Genomic DNA, 19,217 nt, shown 5'->3' with positions numbered 1-19,217 from the left:
CACCGTGTCCAGCACATACTAAGGATTAAATAATCGGCAGCTTTTTAAAACCGCCACACCAAAAGCATCCCATTATTTGGAAACAATCAGATGATATTTTTTTCTTAGTAAAATTCAGTTTGGTGCTACTTAGGCACTGCTAATCTCAGGCAGAATCTCAGACCCGTGGCAGGTCTGAGGCACTGGTAAAAAATTTCTGAGAGGCTCCCAGCAAGGGGAGTCCGGTTAAGAAACTCTTACAAAGGAATGTTTATTGAAAGGCAACATTATCTGGCCTTAGGCCCCCGCAGCAGAGGTGTAGAGGTAATTTGCACAGGCCTCCCTGACCCCCATTGGTTTCCAGCTGCCAGACACGCACTTGACCGACTGGCCTGTAATTTGCTCCAGGGTGAAGGCAGTGTCTTACCCACCATTGTGGGCTCCCTCGTGTTAAGCATAATGGACCGTGAACTCTAGGTACTCAGTACATGAATGTCTACTGAATGATTGAATATATCCAGAATCACCCTATATCCTCAGTACATCCACGTCAGCTCAGGCCTTCACTGATTTTCAAATCACGGGCTAAAAATGAACATAAAGTTTATGATTATACCTTAGGGTATAAGAGGCATTCTATCTTCTAAGACCTTCACATTAGCTGAGTTTGAGAACCAGGACCCTGTGTTGAATTAGCTCCATAATGAACCACACTGGCTGCCCTCTGCCAGGGGCCTCTGGTTGACATTTGATTAAGCTTTGACAGACCCCTCCCCAGATGTACTGAGAACTTTTATTTCCTCTGCCAAAGCATACAACTAGATTCAGGGGAACTTCCCCAGAAGAGGCCAAACCTGCCTCTCATGGGTTCCACATGAGAACCCACCAGACTGTCACCAGCCTTTGTAAAGTTCGCCTGGTTTCCTGTTCCCCAGCCAGCTGTACCTGTTCACACCACCAGGAGACCAGGCCCTGCTCTGGACTTAGGCCTTCAGCGTCACTGCTTCCTCTGTGGGTACCCAGAGGCTGGACTTCTTGCCTCCGAACTTGCTCCCCTCTGTCCTTGACCCTGTTCCTACACCGACACCCCCCAGGCTCACCACTAATCCACATGCCAATCCCCTTATCTGGGAGGATATCCTAGATTTTGTATCTCAACCAACAGAACTTGAACTCGAGTCCTAACTCCCCTTCCCTCTCTTTCATCTATGAACTTTATGTAGCCATTTGCATTTACAATTGTGCCTGTGGACGCAGACCCCTGCCAGCACCAAGCAGATCGCGTCAGGAGTGGAGCTGGTGGGCGGCATGGGAAGTGGGTGAGGGCGACGTGGGCCTCTCTGCTAATCCTCTTCTTCCTGGCTTTGGAGGACACACGGTGCAGAGCAGTAGATCTCGGCCACGAGACAAATAGCAGTGTGAGATGCTGGGTGGCCACTGGCACCCACCCCCAGTTCGGCTTCAGTGGGAGGCGGAGTGGGTGATGGGGAACCGTAGGGCAGATTAGCCTCTCATGACTGGACAGAGGGGCACGTACGTCACAGTTCTGGTCAGCGTTCCCAAGAGAACACTGGCTCCTTTATTTTCAAGAGAAAGCAAAAATCTGGATTTTTTTATGTGAAATATCCCAATTTTCAACACCGGCTGGCTTATTTTAAAAACTCTGGCTGATGAAAACCGCCCGTGGGTTGCTGGTGGGAGGACTGGCTCCCCCAGGCCCCTCACGAGAGGCAGCTCCTTGATTCCTTGGGGCGTTGTTCTTATCCGCCCTTGCCGTGCAGAAGGCCCGCGGGTGAGTGGAAGAGCCAGGGTCTGAACCCGCATCTTTCAACTGCAAGTGCACGGTGAGTGGTTTCCCAGCTGTGGAGTGTCCTCCACACGCATCCCGACGTGCTTGTGCCTGGGACACAGAGCCTTCAACCAGCGCTCATCGACACTGCGTCCGCCAGACCCCAAAGGTCTGTCTGGGCTGACGGGTCTTAGCGCTCTGCCACGAAGCTCATCCCAGCACAGCGGGAACCTTGGGGCCTCCACGGTGGCCCTGGAGCATCTCCTGTGTCCCCGCAGGGGTGGGGTGGGTCTGCCTGGGCGGTCAGAGGCAGCTTGGGGCAACTTAGGCCGTGGGAGCGGGATGCCCGCCTCTCCTCCTCCAGCGTCCCTGCTGCCTGGGACGTACTCTTCTCTCCTCTTTCTCCCTCAGGTGAGCCTGGGGTGAAGGCCACCTACCACACTGATTCTAGCCTGAACTTGGACCCAGACGGTCTGAGTGTTAGCGCCGCCTCTGCTCTCATCTCCCAGCGTGATTCTGGACTCCCTCTTCACCTCATCAGGCCTTAGCGTCCACATCTGCAAAATGAGAGGCTTCTACGAGTGTATCTGTAGAGACCCCGAACGCATGTGACAGAAAACCCACCTCAAGCCGGCAAAGGCAAAGACTTGAAATGATTGTTGATGTCCTTAAGTAAAAATAGTAGGGTTTTGAACACCATTTCTGTAAATTGGTCTCTTAGGCCTCTCAGCTCTGCTCTCCTCTGTTTTGGCTTCCTTTCAAGGTGACTGCTGGTCACTCCAGGTCTTCAACTTCCTGGACTCAAGTGTAGTGAAAAAGAGGAAGGTGACCTCTCTCTGAACAGCAGCAGCTGAAGGCTTATGGCGGGTCACTGGCTCAGTTTGCATTGGGTGCCCGACCCTGGGCCAGTCCCTATGGCCAGAGAAACACAATATGCAGAACTGTGGCGCATACCCACCCCCCTGAAACACCCATGGGCTGGGCAATCTGGGAGGAAGTCAGGGTATGGCCAGAGGGGCAGAGGGGTCCTGGGTATTCAACTTCATTATTCATTTCATTTTATTTTTTGATATGTAGGACACCGAAATGCTACCAAAAGTCAAAACTATACAGAAAGGAAGGCTCAGAAAAGCATCCCTCCATGCTATAGTTCACCCCATCCCCCCATGCGCCTTGTAGGAAACCAACTACATTACTTTTTGGATTGTTCCTCCTGTGCTTCGTTTTGTAAAGAGAAGCAGATATATGCAAATCTTATTATTTCCCTTATGTCTTATATAAAAGATAGCAGATGATATATGCTCTTTTGTACTTGGTCTTTTCACTTCACGGTATCTCCTGGAAATCATTCTATTTCCACTTACAGAGCTCTTCCTCATATTTTTTAATACCTCATTACCTCGTTGTTTGTGTGTACCATATTTTATTCAACCAATCTCCTGTGCTTGGGCTTTTAGGGAGTTTCCAATATTTTGAAATTATAAGTAATGCTACAATAAATAATCTTGGGTATCTGTTTTTTCTTTTTATTCAAGTATAGTTGATTTACAATATATACATATAAATATATGTATATATATATTCTTTTTCAGATTCTTTTCCATTATAAGTTATTATAAGACATTGAATATAGTTCCCTGTTTTATACAGTAGGTTCTGGGTATCTGTATTTTTATATTGCTAGAGGTATATATTTGGAGTAAATTTCCAGAAGAGGAATCGCTGGGTGGAAGGGTAAATGCATGCATGGGTTTGTTAGATATTGCCAAGTTCCCCTCCACAGGGGTGGTCCCATATCACATTCCCACCAGCAGTGTTCCTGAGTGCCTGTTTTTTTAGTCTCACCAACAGAGGGTATTGTTAAACTTCTGATTTTTTTTTTTTTTTTTGCCAACATCATGGGTAAAAAATGTTATTCAATGTGGGTTTAATTTACATATTTTATTATGAGTGAAGTTGATCATATTTTCATATGTTTGAATTTTATATTTCTTTTAATGGATTGTCTGTTCATGTCTTTTGCTCACTTTTCTATTGGACTTTTGGTCTTTCTTAATTTTTAAAATATTAGATATTGGTTCTTCATGATCTATGCTACAAATATTTTTCTGTCAGATTTCATTTGTGTTTTGACTATGCTAAAGCTTTTTTCTGTAGTCAAATTTATCAGTTTCTCCTTTGTAGCATGTAGATTTTTAGTCATATTAAAAAATATATTTTCCTACCCCGGTTATATAAAAGTTCATCCATGTTTTCTTTTAGTACTTGTGCAATTTCATTTTGCATCTAGATCTTTGATTCATTTGGCAATTATTCTTATATATCATGCAAGAAATAGAGCTAAATTTATTTTTTAAATGACTATCCAGTTAGCCCAAAACTAGTCAGCCCCAGTGATTTTGGGATATGTCCTTATCATAACCTAGATTTCTTCAAGTATTTGGGCCTATTTCTTGACTTCTCATTTTATTCCATTGATCTGTCTGTCTTTTTAGGTGTTGATACCACACTGTTTGGATTATAGAGGCTTCGTAGTGTGTATTAATACCTTATAGGACCTTTCCTCTTTCACAGAAGATTGTTTTCAAAAGACAGGAGTTATTATAGAATATTTGTAGGCTGAGGGAAATGACCAAGTAGAGAGATGAGTCAGGAGAGAGAGGGGAAAATTGTGATGTCCTTGAATAAGCACAAGTGGAGAATTCTGGAAGGAGCCAGTGAATACAGATTCAGAAGTCGGTAGACTTGTTGGTGAGAAGAATTCTCTTCTGACTTTGTTTTCCAGTGAAATAAGAACCAAGGTCATCAGCTGAGAGTGGGGAAAGGGGAGAAAAAGGGGAATCACTCAGACGGTGCTGAGGGCCCACTTGAGGTCTGTGGTCATAAATAGAAAGCAAGACCCATCTGCATAGTTATGTGTTTTCCTCTAGCCTCACACAATGGCTGGAGCTTGGGAGCTGAGTAGGCAAGGAGTTGAGTTTAAACAGAGTTGGGATTTAGCCAAACAAGCATGACAAATGGAAACAGGGATTAAATAGTGAAGGCAGCACGGATGCAAGTGAGCAGAATGATGGGCCAGGGATCCAAGTTGAGTAAGGAGGGAAATAAGGACAGTGGGCGAGGGGGGTGGATGTGAAGAAGATAGTAGTGATGATGGGTTAAAGATCCTGAAAGGGTTTAAGAAATGTTGGAGTCTTTGGAAGGGGAGATGTTGCTCCTGGGGGTGGGTGGATAAAATGGGATAGAAGAAAGATGCCAACAAAGATATAAAAAGACTGAAGGGCCAGAATGTGGGCAGGTTGTCTTTGTGGTTGAGATGGTAGTGACAGAGAAACAGTGAGCCTCATCCTAAAATCTTCATGAGTAAAGGGCAGTGGCTGGGAGGTAGGAGGTGCCTGCAAATGAGAGTGGGGAGAGGGTGGGTTCTCAGTTAATCATTCCTCAAGGACTCACAGAATTTCAGCACAGGAAGTTCAGGTCCCCACCACCCCTAGGAGTCTCCTAATGCTCCTTTTCAGTCTGTTCCCCTGGCAACCTTCCGGGGTTGGATTAAGCTGTGAAGGCTGAATCTAAGAGGCTTTACTAAGAGATTTCTCTTTAAGTTTGTAGAGCCTGGCATTCCTTAAAACTCAAAGACAATTTGAGGGCCTTGAGAGAGATCGTAGAGAGCCAAGAGAGATGGTAGGGACACTTTTTGCAGGGCTGGCTCGAGTGGCACCATAGGAACGATCCTGGGATTCCTCTGCAGTGCAGGCCAGGTGAATGGAGAGGCTACTTGTTGTCATGCAGGAACACAAGGGGGTGAGCTTAAACCCTCCAAGGGTCAGTTACTCTGGACAGCCCACCCTGGCTACAAAACCAAAGCATAGCTCTTTCTAAAAGAGCTCCTAAGTGTTGAAAACTATCCTCCTACTTCAAGCATCTTGTTCCATCCAGACTTTCCGAGAATCCCCAAACATCTGAAGTTAGATCCTGGAAAATGATGTGTCCCAGCCAGGTGAACTGGACCTGGGTCACCTTCAGAAGACCAAAGCTGTAATGAGCCCTGGTTGACTCGGTGACCCCAGTGTGGCTTTGGCCACACTCTTGAGGCTGACTGTGCCTGAGGCCTGTTGACAGGAAGGGCCCTAGGTCTTCATGAGGGAAAAATAGATAATGTGAGACAGTTAACCTTTAGGGGAGCAGGAATAATTAATGGACTTAGGATGGGGTCCATGTGTGAGGTAACAAATGGGACATGTGGAATGTCAGATCTGGGTCTTTGTTGAGAATGAAAGATTATGGTCCAGGACCAGTGAAGATGTTAGAAATAAGATTCAGATGTAGGTTATTTTCAGTCATGCATAGTAATTTGTAAGTTGGCGTAAAGGTAGAAGAAAAGTGCATACTGGACTTGGAGCCCACTGGCTTGTGCTCACGAGGACTGGAGAGAACAGGCGAGAAAAACCCCATCTCTGTTTCCTAGCTGTGTCTCAGGAGGTCCTGTGTGGAGGAGGGGCCAGGTCCTATCAGCTCTTACCCTCAGGCTGTAATTTGCCAATGGGATTGGGTTCCAAGATTGACAGATGGGGCCTGAATTGGGGTAGGAGAGGGGGAGGGGGTAGAGTGGGGAGGGTCCAGACACCTCCACCCTCACCCATTCCTGCGGCTTCCTTTGCTCAGGAAGAAGTGGTGCTTGGGGGTTCCCAGCCCTGAACTCCCATCCAAAAGAGGCACCTCAATCCTGTAGAAACACACAGACATGCACACATATACCCACTCCCACTTAGGCATATCCTCAAATCCACAAACCCCAAGTTGTAATTTTTCTCAGTTGCCAGCAGCAGCTGTGGATCCTCTACTTGCTCAGTGACCTGAAGTGAGAGAGAAGAGCCTCATCACCCAGAGAACATGAACCCCAAATGCCAAAGTTTGTTAAGACACGCAGATCAGTGGAGATGCTCTTTGACAAATAAAGGCTCTCCAAATCCCACAACTCGCACAGCTTTTAGAGGGTTATGTTTCTGTCTAAAACACCCAGCTCCAGGCTCATGACTCAGGAAGCTCAGGGAACAAGTCTGAAGGCCCCAGATGGGAATCTGTGCTCAGCTGGGGGGGGGTCTTGGTCTTGCCTGACTCCCGCCCAGCTGCCCAGAGTCCTCAGGTCAAGAGTCTGGCCTTGTTTCCCAGCCTGACTTTCCTGTCCCAAACCCAGGCAAACATTGTCACACCCCCTGATGCCGATTGTCTACCTTCCTGACCCACCAACCCTGAACACACACACACACACACACACACACACACACACACACTGTCTGCCTCTTCCAACTTGGACCAACTTACTATACTTCAGATGCCATTGATATGTTGGCTTCTGATCCCCAAACATCTCACCTCTCTTTTTCCTGGTTGGCAAACTCCCTTTTACAGGTATACTTTTTGGATTCAAGTCCCCACACAAGCCTGCCTTTGGAATAGTATACAGTTGACTGTGCTCTCATGTTTAACCCTTTCGGTAAGGTCTGTTCTGTTAGCTGGGAGACATATGAAAGTTAGCCTTTAACTCAGTGACGTCACGGTATTTTGCTCTCGTGTATGTGTTTTTAAGGAACTTTCTTCAGCTTGTTTGCCTCTCTGTTATGTAAGTGACCACAAGCAAATCTGAATCCTCTCTTCCCTTTCAGCTTGATGCTCACTTGTGTGGCCTAGAGGGCATTTATGGAATAAGTTTGGTAGAGTACCAAAGTGTGGGGTCACTGGGCTCTTCCTGGTGGAACAACAGAGTGGGCACAGATTCTGAAGCCCCAGCCAGGGACTGTGGAACAGAGCATTCAAAATCTGCAAAGTCCAAGACACATGATTAATTAACACTGGTCTCTTGGGTCAGGCCTATCTGGGCATCAATCCCCTGAGGTAGAGCAATAGAAATTTGAATATCACCCATCGGAATTATAATAAGGATTAAGCAGTGTGATGTGCGTGTGTGGTGAGTACCGCTCAGTAAATGTTACTTTCTTTTCTCTTTCTGGTCCTAGTGGAATGTGCTTTCCACGGCACTGTTGATATAGGTTCTAGAAAATGAAACCCTTCAAGAAGCTCAGATGCGTTTGTGCATGAAGCACCGTTGCTGCATTTACCATTAGAGACGGACGCTCTGCCATCTCGGCTCTTCCTGCGGCAGCTGCTCACGGATCCGTTCGGGTGGGGGAGACTTTTCCTGGCCTTCCTCAAAACCATCACTTGTGCAGCACCCCCAGGGCTACGAACAGCAAGGAAATGAGGGAAAGCAAGCAACATCTGGTGTTAAACAAATACCATCATCTTACAAGTGACTCATCTCTGGGATAATGATTCTTGCGTTTGTATGGCAGGGGGATGTCAACCCCAGGACCCAATACTAGAGAATGAACACCTGAAAGGCAGTCCTAGGACTTCCTGACAGCTCTACTGTGTCGCCAGGTGAATTCCATTTTGGAAAAAAGAGAAGGTGCTCATGTTCATAGCTTTTAGTCACACCAGACAGAAAGCTCACCTCCTGTTCTCTCTTCTGAAGAGCAGAATCCTGCAGACATACAGCATGATAGTAAGTCAGTGTTCGGGGTGGTGCCTGGCGTAGGGTGAGCTTGAGAGCATCTCCTATCTTGCTCCCTCGCCCAAGGCCAAGACCATGTCTGTTTGTGCTGCTGCTGGTGCATTTGGGAGTTCCTGAGACGTTCTCAGGCATCATCCAGAGAGTTATACATGTAAATGGCTAAGACAGATGTTTTACACCTTGCTTGGTTATTATGGGTGTTATACCCCAAAGAAGAAAAATGTTAATGAATCATTTTGTGACATTTAAATGACTCCTTATTAAGCTGTGATGGGAATGGCCTGCAGCCAAGTGGCGATGGAGAACTTTGTCCTTGGCATCCATTTGTTCAATCTTCTCTCCTCTTAGCATGATTTTTTTTCTGTCTCAACTGAAATCCATCATCTAGCTTCATGTGAGGCAACCAGTCACCTGGCGCTGACCCAGGCCATCAAGGATCCTATCTGTAAGGTCCCAGACAAGGCTGCTACCACCAAATGTTGTATCCTATGACATAAATGACACCATGGATGTGTTTGTTTTGTCCTGCATAGTGTTTTGAACAAAAATCAATGGTTTGCAACATTTAAGAGATTTCATATAAATATCTAAATTCTCAGCTTCTCTGGAAAAAAAATCCCAGAAAGATTTGACAATGCTGGGTTAACGTTTTCACATTAGCAACTGTTGGCTGGAGCTGAGTAGTGGCTGCTCCTTTTAGGTGGGCTGTTGCTGTTCAGTTTGCCATGGGCCCCACTACTCCCTATTGCCTCCATTCTCACATAGGTCAAATTTAGTGTCAGGCAACTGGCTCTTTTTATGCATTCATGTTACCTTCATGGCCCTGTAGGTACCCGTTTGCAGTCTCTGCTTTAGACCTTCCAAGCCTCCAGTGATGCCAACCATGTAATCAGAAGATTGGAACTTTCAGTCCCATCTACCTTCCCCACTCCCCGAATCTCCAGGGAGAGGAGAGGGGCTGGAAATCGAGTTCAATCACCAATGGCCAACGATTTAATTAATCATGCTTATGTGATGAAGCCTCCATAAAAAAACAAATGGAACCCTGAATAGCCAAAGCGATTCTGAGAAAGAAGAACAAAGCTAGAGGCATCACCCTCCATGGTTTCAAACTGTATTAAAAGCTATGGTAATCAAAACAGTAAGGGATTGGCATAAAAACATACATAATTAGCAGAACTGAGAGCTCAGAAATACACCATCAATTATGACAAAGGAGTCAAAAATATGGTGAAGAAAGGACAGTCTCCTTAATAAATGGTGTTGGGAAAACTGGATAGCCATATGCAAAAGAATGAAAATGCACCCCTATCTTACACCTTACACAAAAATCAATTCAAAATGGATTAAAGACTTGAATGTAAGAACTGAGACCATAAAAATCCTGGAAGAAAGCATATATGCTAAGCTCTTTGGCATTGGTCTCTCTGATGATTTTTTTGTATTTGACACCAAAACCAGAGGTGACAAAAGCAAAAATAAACAAGTGGGACTACATAAAACTAAAAAGCATCTGCACAGAGAAGGAAACTATCAAAAAAATGAAAAGGCAACCTACTGAATGGGAGAAAATATTTGCAAATCATATATCTAGTAAGGGGTAAATACCCAAAATATATAAAGAACTCTTATGACTCAATAGCAAAATAAAAATTCAATTAAAAAATGGGCAGAGGATCTGAATAAATATTTTTCCAAAGAAGACATACAGATGGCCAACTGGTACATGAAAAGGTGCTCAACATCACTAATCATCAGGAAAATGTGAATCAAAACCACAATGAGATATCACCTCACACCTGTTAAAATGGCTATTATCAAAAAGACAAGAAATAACAAAAGTTGGCTAGGATGTTGAGAAAAGGGAGCCCTTGTGCACTGTTGGTGGGAATGTAAATTGGTGCAGCCACTATGGAAAACAGTATGGAGGTTCCTCAAAAAATACAAAACCAAAAAAACCTAGAACTACCATATGAGTCAACAATTTCACTTCTGGGTATTTATCCAGAGAAAAGGAAAACACTAACTTGAAAAGATATGTGCACCTCCATATTTATTGTGACATTATTTACAATAGCCAAGACATGGAATCAACCTAAGTGACCATCAATGTATGAGTGGATTTTAAAAAGTGATATATATATATATATATATACATACACACACACACACACTGGAATATTATTCAGCCATAAAAAAGAAGGAAATCTTGTTAATTATGACAACATGGATGGACCTTGTTGGTATTATGCTAAGTGAAATAAGTCAGGCAGGGAAAGACAAACACCGTATGAGCTCACTCATATGTGGCGTCTAAAAAACAAACAAAAAACTCATGGATACGGAGGACAGGTTAGTGGTTGCCAGAGGCAGGGAGTGAGGGGTAAACAAAATGGGTAGAGCTGGTCAAAAGGTACCTATTTCCAATTATAATGCAAATAAGTCATGGGGCTGTAATGTACAGCATGGGGACTATAGTTAATTACACCATATTGCATATTTGAAAGTTACTAAGAGATTAGATATCATAAGGACTCATCACAAGAAAAAAAATTTTTGAAACTATATATGGTGATAGATGTTAACTAGACTTACTATGGTGATCATTTTGCAACATATACATTATATAACATTTATACTGCAATTTTTAAAAAAGATACAACCTTAAATTCTAGTGGAGGAAACAAAATATAAAAAGCAAACCAATATGTGAGATAATGTCATATCATGAGAAGTACTATGGAGAAAAATAAAACGGGGTAAAGGAGGTGGCAGAGGTTGACTCTTTTATATAAAGTAGTTTAAAAGAGACTGTTCTGGAAAGGTGATGTCTGAACAGACTTGAATGAAATGAGGGAGGAAGCCGGGCCGTGATTCAGGGCAAGAAGGTTCTAGAAGGACGGAGAGCAAGTCCAAAGACACAGGAAGGTGCATGTGAACAGGTCACTCCAGTGTAGATGTTACTGTAACACGAGGAATTCATCGGATGGCAGGTCTTCTTCACATGGCCTTGGAGGAGTCTGATGCCTGGAGGAACCCGGTGTGGGAGAAGGCTTTCCTCCAAAGCACCTCAAATCAAGTCTGAGGCCAATTTCTCTGTGTTTTGTTTTTCTGCAACTTGTACCTGTTGTGAACGGCGTCTCTAAATGCTTCTAGTTTCTCAGAGGAGAAAAGCAAGCCAGCCAGAAAAGCACGGAAGCAAGAGGTCTTTCTATTTATTTTGTTCATTAAGTGAACAAATGAGCACATCACTGGAAAGTACAGGGTGACTAAGAAGTAGTCCAAAGGGAAAAACCTAATGGGGGAATTTTAGTAAAAAACATAATTTACATATCCACACTTTGGGTTTCCCTCTCAGCCTCTCTTTGGTTCTCAAAGCCCCTGGGAGAAGCTGGAGTGCTGGAGGGGGTGTCTGAAGTTCCCATCAGCTCGAGGGCAGGGCTGTGGGAGTGAGGCCCCATGACCCCGTAGCCAGTTGGTAAGAGCTCTCCACACAGGGCTGTTTGTGGACCAGGAGGGGCTTGGCCACAAACCTTGACTCTTGACAGGGCTCAGCTGTGGTAGATTCTTTGGAAGGATTAGTTCAAGAGCATTCTTTTCGTTCAAAAACCCTTCTCTTGAAAGAATGTTCAGAAGGCACCCTTGGGGCAAAGGGGAAACCCACCCTTTTCTTTTTATAGGACTTCCTCATCCATCAGGTCAGTCAACACAAGAGGCGAGAGTCTGGGTAGAGAGAAGGGTGCCCAGAGCAGTAACCATGGATTTTGCCCCCTGTCAACTAGCAGCAGTCACCAGGTGAGCTATTCCTAGTCAATCACAAACATCTTTTGCGTATTTGTGATGTGCTCAGCATTTGATAAGTGTCTGATGACTTCAAACACCAAAAATGTGTTCACTGGCCCCTCCTGTAGGACCTTCCCTCAAAGGGCATGCTTCACTCTCATTTCCTTTCTCTCCTGATCCAATCTCCACCTTCCCTGATTCCTATCCTCACTGTCCGTTCCCTCTTTGTAGAACCGCCCTTGAGCTCTGTACTCCACACCCCTCCCCCCCAGCCTCAGACCTTCAGAGAGAAATTGTGTAGAATTGAGAGACAAAGCAAGGTCCACTTGAAAAAAGAGTGTCTGCCCATGTAAACTTCTTCAGAACAATCTTTGCACAACTACCTGCTGCTTAGTAAATGTTCAATAGTGAACTAAAACGTCCTCCTTTCGATGCCCATCCCCCAGAGCCCCTGCCCTGGGGCGGGGGAGGCGAGGAGAACTAAGATAACGTTGTTCTTCAGCTTTCTCCTCTCCTGGCTTCCAAACTGTGCCCAGGTTCTCCAATGTTCGAATTCCAAATGTGATGACCTGCTCTACTGGCAAGACCCCTGAGAGAAATAGAATAACAAGCCACAGTCCTGGTGTAAGTAGTCGTGTGAAGGCAGGGTTTGAGGGTCAGCAGAAGTGGCGAGGGCACTGGCTCTTTCTGTTTTATTGCCCAAGGTGAATGCATGCCTGCCATTGGCAGTGAGAATGTTTTCTAATGATTTAGGGTTTTTCTTTTCTTAAAGTAACGGAGCAGAAACATGAGAAGGTGACAGCTACTGGTTTCAGAAAGATCATATGCACTTCTTCATGTTCATTTTACTTTTCTCTCTCCAGTGAAAGTGAAGATCAAGCCATCTGTAAACTCCGTTTTCCCATTCAAGGAAGACCCCCAAGGTAGGGCTTGGAGCTGTTCCTTCCCACAATCACTGCCACTTCCAGTACACTCTGAGATCCTCTAATTTTTTATTGTAATGTGGCCTGTATAACCCGAGAATGCTTCACAAGGAGTGGACATCTCAGAAATATGTTCATACCTCAGTATGAGGGACTCTTTAGAAAGTGAGGAGGAATACATTAAGGATGAAAAATACATGTGGGAATTCTGGCGGTTAAGCGGGAGTTGCTGTGAAGTCACAGTTTTAGGCTGTTAAATAACAGATTGGGGAGTTCTATTTTCAGCAACATGGTTTTATGTGTAATACAAAAAAAACCCCCCCACCTTTTGCAAATTTCTAGAAATAATGAATAAATTCTAACCAATATCTAGCTGTACCTGCAAGAGAGTAAGGGCAATCTGGAGGGTAATAAATGAAGAAAGAGCTATGAGCCTGCATGAGCTGACGCTGGGGCTTCTTGGTAGGGGCAGGGGTGGGGTGGGAGAGCAGAGGGATGCAGGTGGGGAAAAGCAGTTGTTTGGGCTTCAGAATTGGCTGGGGAATCAAGGGGCTTAGGTTTTAATAACCAGCAGGCATAGAAGAGGAAGCCTGGGCCCCAGGAGAGGAGAAAGTGGGAACTGAAGCCCACCCCCACCCCAATGTAAGGATGAACTACAAACAATTGCCTACTCACCCAGCGAGATGACAAAGAAGCTTTTTTTTAAAAAAAAACAAAAGCCTACCCTTAATTTATTAATTTATAATCATAGAGGTGCCCTCACAAAGATATGGTATTTAAATTTAAATTACCAGAGTGGTCTAGGATACATCCCACTAAGAGATTAATATAAAATGCTGTCCCAGGCTGCTAATACCTTTGGGGCACCTGGTTGAAACAAACATAAAATCTCTCTAGGAGACTACACCCTCCTCCCAGACCCTCTAGGATCCCCCTATGTGAAGCCCCGATTAAAGATTAACTAACAATGAAAAATTACAAAATACATGAAAAAAAATCCATAAAAAACAAGAGTTAACAAACAAAGCAAAAATCAATAGTAAAACTCCAAGAACTTCAGATAATATAATCATTGGGTAGATTATAAAAGAAACACGTTTAAAATGATAAAAAGTCATCAAAGGATTAATGAAGAACACAATAAAAGAATAGGACACTTTTGGTGCAGCCACTATGGAGAACAGTATGGAGGTTCCTTCAAAAACTAAAACTAGAACTACCATATGACCTAGCAATCCCACTTCTGGGCATATATCCAGAAAAGATGAAAACTCGAATTTGAAAAGATACATGCACCCCAATGTTCACTGCAGCACTATTTACAATAGCCAAGCCATGGAAGCAACCTATGTGTCCATCAACAGATGAATGGATAAAGAAGATGTGGTGTATATATATATATATACAATGGAATATTACTCAGCTGTAAAAAAGAATGAAGAATGCCATTTGCAGCATCATGGAGGGACCTAGAGATTATCATACTAAGTGAAGTAAGTCAGAGAAAGACAAATATCATATGATATTGCTTATATGTGGAATCTAAAAAAATGATACAAATGAACTTATCTACAAAACAGAAAGAGACTCACAGACATAGAAAACAAACTTATGGTTACCAAAGGGGGAAGGGGGGGGAGGGATAAATTAGGAGTTTGGGATTAACAGATACACACTACTATATATAAAATAGATAAAAGACAAGGACCTACCAAAAAGAAAAAGTATAAGACACCTTCAAAGAAAACCAGACTGAGTTAAATAAGAAATCCAATATAACTTCAGAAATCTTTAAAAAATTATAATTTAAAACTTGATATGTTAAACTGAAGATACATATCAGTGAATAAATAATAGTGACTGGAAAGACAGGTCTGAGGACTACTTGGAAGCCTGCAGAGAGAAATGAAGGGAGACAACCCTTGGAAGAGGGGCTTACTGACATGGAGTGTGGATGGGAGGGTCCAACACAGATCTATTAGGTGTTCCAGAAGGAAACAGCAGAGAGAATGGAGGTCAGGCAATATTCCAAGACAATAAAGGAGATTTTCCAGAACTAATGAAAGCTACGAACCTCAGCAGGTTAAATAATACGAAATTCTCTACTAGACACAGCACAGTATAACTGAAACAACACCAAGTAGAAATGCAAGATCTTAGAAGCACTTATAGATAAAAGACGGGTTGCCTACAAAAGAACGAGTATCAGTTTGTCCAGAAATTTGCAACAGCAAAAACAGAACAGAACAGAATAATATAGTCAAAGGGTTAAGATAAAACAGCCATCTATTTATAACTAAATTATTATTTAAGAATATGGGCAAAATAAACATTTTCAGGCAAATAAAAATGAAGAGCATTTACTACTAACAGATCTTTGCTGAAAGAATTACTCAAGAATATACTTCAGAAGAAACTGACCCTATAAAGAAGCAGTGAGATGTCTGATATTAGATAGATTTGAACAGATACTTAATACATAAAAAAGACTAATTGGGGAGTAGAAACGCAAGGTGGGGTGAAGGTATAGGTCGCAATAGTATGTAAGACGGGCAGGGGATGTGCAGAGGTCAGGCATTCAGGCATTTTGGGGAGAAGGTTGGCAACATTGATTAACTTTAGACTTTATTAGATCGACTATGCTTATTAAAAGTTATGTAGAGGTAATCACTTAAGATGAGAAATTCTATGTATAACTTTTCAACCGGTAGAGAACACTATTGAATATAAAAGTGTGGTCAGTATAAGATAGAAGTAAGAGAGAAAATAAAGAAGCAGAGAAAAGTCCAATTAAGTATGGAGCCTGAAACAAGATGACTGAAATAAATTCAAATATAGCAGAATTCAGGAAAAAAGTAAAATTAAACTCTCAAAAGTCAGTTGTATTGGATTAGAAAAATCTAACTGCATGCTTTAAAAAGACATAGAACTTAAGGACAAAGAAATGTTGAATGTAAAAGTATAGAAAGTTACTAGCAAAATATTAACCCAAAGAAAGTGACGTGGTTATAATAAGAGTAGACAAGACTGTCTTTGAAGCAAAAAAGAAATATTCGGGGAAAAATGGTCACTAAATAAAGATAAAAAGGAACAATTCACTGGGAAGAGATAATTATAACTTGCAGGCACCTAAAACATAGCATCAAGTTATATGAGGCAACAAATTGATAAAATTTCAGATACATGAGCAATTTCATAGTCACAGGGGGATTTTGGGACACATGTCTTTCAGTAACTGACAGTTTAAGGTGACAAAAAGTTAGTAGGGCTATAGACTTAAGTAACACAATGAGCAAGGTTGATCAGACACCCCTGTGGCAAACGGACATTCTTTCCAAGAACACATGACACATTTACTAAAAAACCACATATTAGGTCACAAAGCATTTCTTGATAAGCAGCAAAGAGTCACACAGACCACATTCTTGACCATACTCAACTGCTAGACCAATTCAAACCAAGCCACATATTTGGAATTTTGGAGGAAAAAACCAATTCAAACCAAACCACATATTTGGAATTTTGGAGGAAAAAAACCCTTTAAATAATTCACGACTATAAAAGTGTCTTAATGGAGAGTCTAAGAACAAATTGTTAACATTATAAGAAAGTTCGGCAAGATTGCTGGCTATACAAAAGTAAATTTTTATTCACTGGCAACAAGCAACTAGAAAAACTTAGTTTGGAAAACTATACATGTGAAAATAGCAACCCCAGATAGAAAGGTACCTAGGAATACATCTACCAAAAGGTGTAGAAAACTTCTATGTATGAAATTTAAAAAATTCCTTAAGACCTAAGTAGATGGAAAGATACTCAATATCGATGGATTTGTAGAATCGATTTCTAAAGATGTTAATTTTCTGCAATTTATGAATTGAATGTCTTCCTATTAAAATTCAAGCTAGGTTTTTTTGAGGTTCACAAGTTGATTCTAATGTGTACAAGGCAGAGCAAAGAACCAAGAACGCCAGGCCAATTTAGAAGAGGTAGATCAACATATGAGGGTTCACTCACTTCATCACCATAGTAAGACTTAACTCTAGTGTAACTAAGCAATAAGAAAGCGATATTAGCACAGGAAGAGACAGAATAGAGTCCAGAAACAGGCCCACACACACATGGAAATTTGTATATAACAGAGATGCTATTTCAAATCAGTGGGGAAATAAGGACTTTAAGCAAGCAGCATTGGAACAACTGCTTATCCACATGGAAAAAATAAGTTAGATCCCTATATCAAACCATATTTAAATGGATTAAAGACCTACATATGAGAAAGCACGACTTTAAAAGTTTTGGAAGAAAATGAAAGAGAATGTTTTTATGATCTCAGGGTAGGAAAAGACTTCTTAACCACAACACCAGAAGCACAAACCATGAATGAAAAAAATCAATAAATTTAGCTACATTAAAATATTTTTAAAAATCCTTTTGTACATTAAAGGGATCATAAAGTGAAAAATACAAAACTGAGACTTGGAGAAGCTCTTTGGCACGCACTTTACCAAGAAAGGCTTTGGCCCAGAATTTATAAACAGCTCCAGTGGAAAAGGCCAAATGATATGAGGACACCCAATGGCCTCAAGACATAAGAAATGATTTTCCTCCCTCCTAGTGATCAATGTCATGTAAATTAAACAAAAGGGAACTAACATTTCGTATTCATTACATTGGCAAACATGAAAAAGAACCTGATGATGCCAAGCCCTGCCGAGGAGAGTATAAATGGGCACACACATTTTGGAGAACAAGATGTCAATGTTTAATAAAGCGGTGGGATTGCTGGGTCAGAAGATCTGAGCATCCCCAGCTCCGTGCAACATTGTTTATAACACTGAAAAATTGAAAGAAAGCTTAAATGCAGGTATGGGATCTAGCAAGGGACAGATGTTTAATTAAGAATCTATCGCATACAGATATGTTTATTTTCTGTACCTATTTTTGTATCTTTAAACATTTCTTAATTAAAACATCAGTTTTAGTGGGGGTTATGGGGAAAACGCACTGGCACAGAGCTAGTGTGCCTGTCAATTGGTACAGCCATCTCCCAGGGCAAATGAAAATGTCATGTGATGCAATTCTTTTTAACCCCTTGAATGGACAAAGGTGGAAAAGTTCCGTAACAGCTTGCGTTGCCAAGAGTGTTGGGAGAGAGGCATGTTCATGCACTGCAGGTGGGAACGTAGTTTGAGGACACCTCTGTGGAGGTAATTTTGCCAACAGTTAATAAAATCGTAAATTCCCTTTGACCTGGTACAATGTCCTCTAGGTATTTATTCTAAGAAAATACGCCATATTAGAGCAAAGCTTTATCTACACAGAAGTTCATCATAACAATCACAGCGTTGTTTGTAATTTAATAATAGTAAAAGAAATAACTAATACTAACACCATCTGGATTAGTAACCCTAGACTAAACATGTCCAACACTAATAGGTTCTAATTTATGGTACAACTGTAGGATGGAATATTATGTAGCCATCAAAATGGTGCTCTTGAATCTTTTTAATGATGTGGAAGCTCTTGCAAAATATTAAGCTACTATGAAGTAGATTACAAAACAGCACGTGCAGTATCTATGCACTGAAGCAAAGACACCAGAATGTTACCAGAGGTTACTTCGGGATGGTTACAGGCAATTTTTATTTTCTTCTGGATTAAAAAAAATCTTTCTCATACATTGTGTGTGTGTGTGTGTGTGTGTGTGTGTTACCTTCGTTTTAATAGGAGAGGTTCTTCTTTGTTGAAATAATTTAAACAGGCTGGATGATAGGGACGGACAACGCCAGAAGGCCGGAGGCCAAGTATGACGGATTTGCCGGGTTCCTTGGGAAACCTAGTCTGATGATCACAGAACCTGGAGAAGGGCTAGTACTTGGGTTCACTGTGATGTCACCACTGGCAGCTGGGCAATCGGGAGAGCTGCTCCTCCTCTCAGAACCTTGTTTCGCTTCCGTGCAAAAGCCCTAACAGCCTCGGCTGGCCTGGCTCCCGGCTCTGTTCGGAGGGTCAGCGGGAAGGTGTCCGGCGTGCGCGCGCGGTTTGCCAAGCCGCGGGCGCGGTGCTTTCCTCGGGGATTGCTGTCGCCGCGGCCGGGCGGCGGCAGCAGCTACAGCTGCAGCTGCAGCGACGCGGGCTTGGGGCGCGGGGGCGGGGCCGGGCGCGGGGG

The 19,217-nt window shown here is 42.7% G+C and overlaps 1 protein-coding gene across 1 annotated transcript in view; it reads left to right on the top strand.

The window, feature by feature from the left end:
• Positions 1–19,217, top strand: part of CD83 (CD83 molecule) — a 193,722-nt gene that overhangs the window by 156,519 nt on the left and 17,986 nt on the right. The window lies entirely within an intron of this gene.

Source organism: Balaenoptera acutorostrata, chromosome 10 (assembly GCF_949987535.1).
Source record: "Balaenoptera acutorostrata chromosome 10, mBalAcu1.1, whole genome shotgun sequence".
Classification (NCBI taxonomy): domain Eukaryota; kingdom Metazoa; phylum Chordata; class Mammalia; order Artiodactyla; family Balaenopteridae; genus Balaenoptera; species Balaenoptera acutorostrata.
Note: the sequence above shows the minus strand (reverse complement) of the source record. Positions and strands in the feature narration are given on the sequence as shown.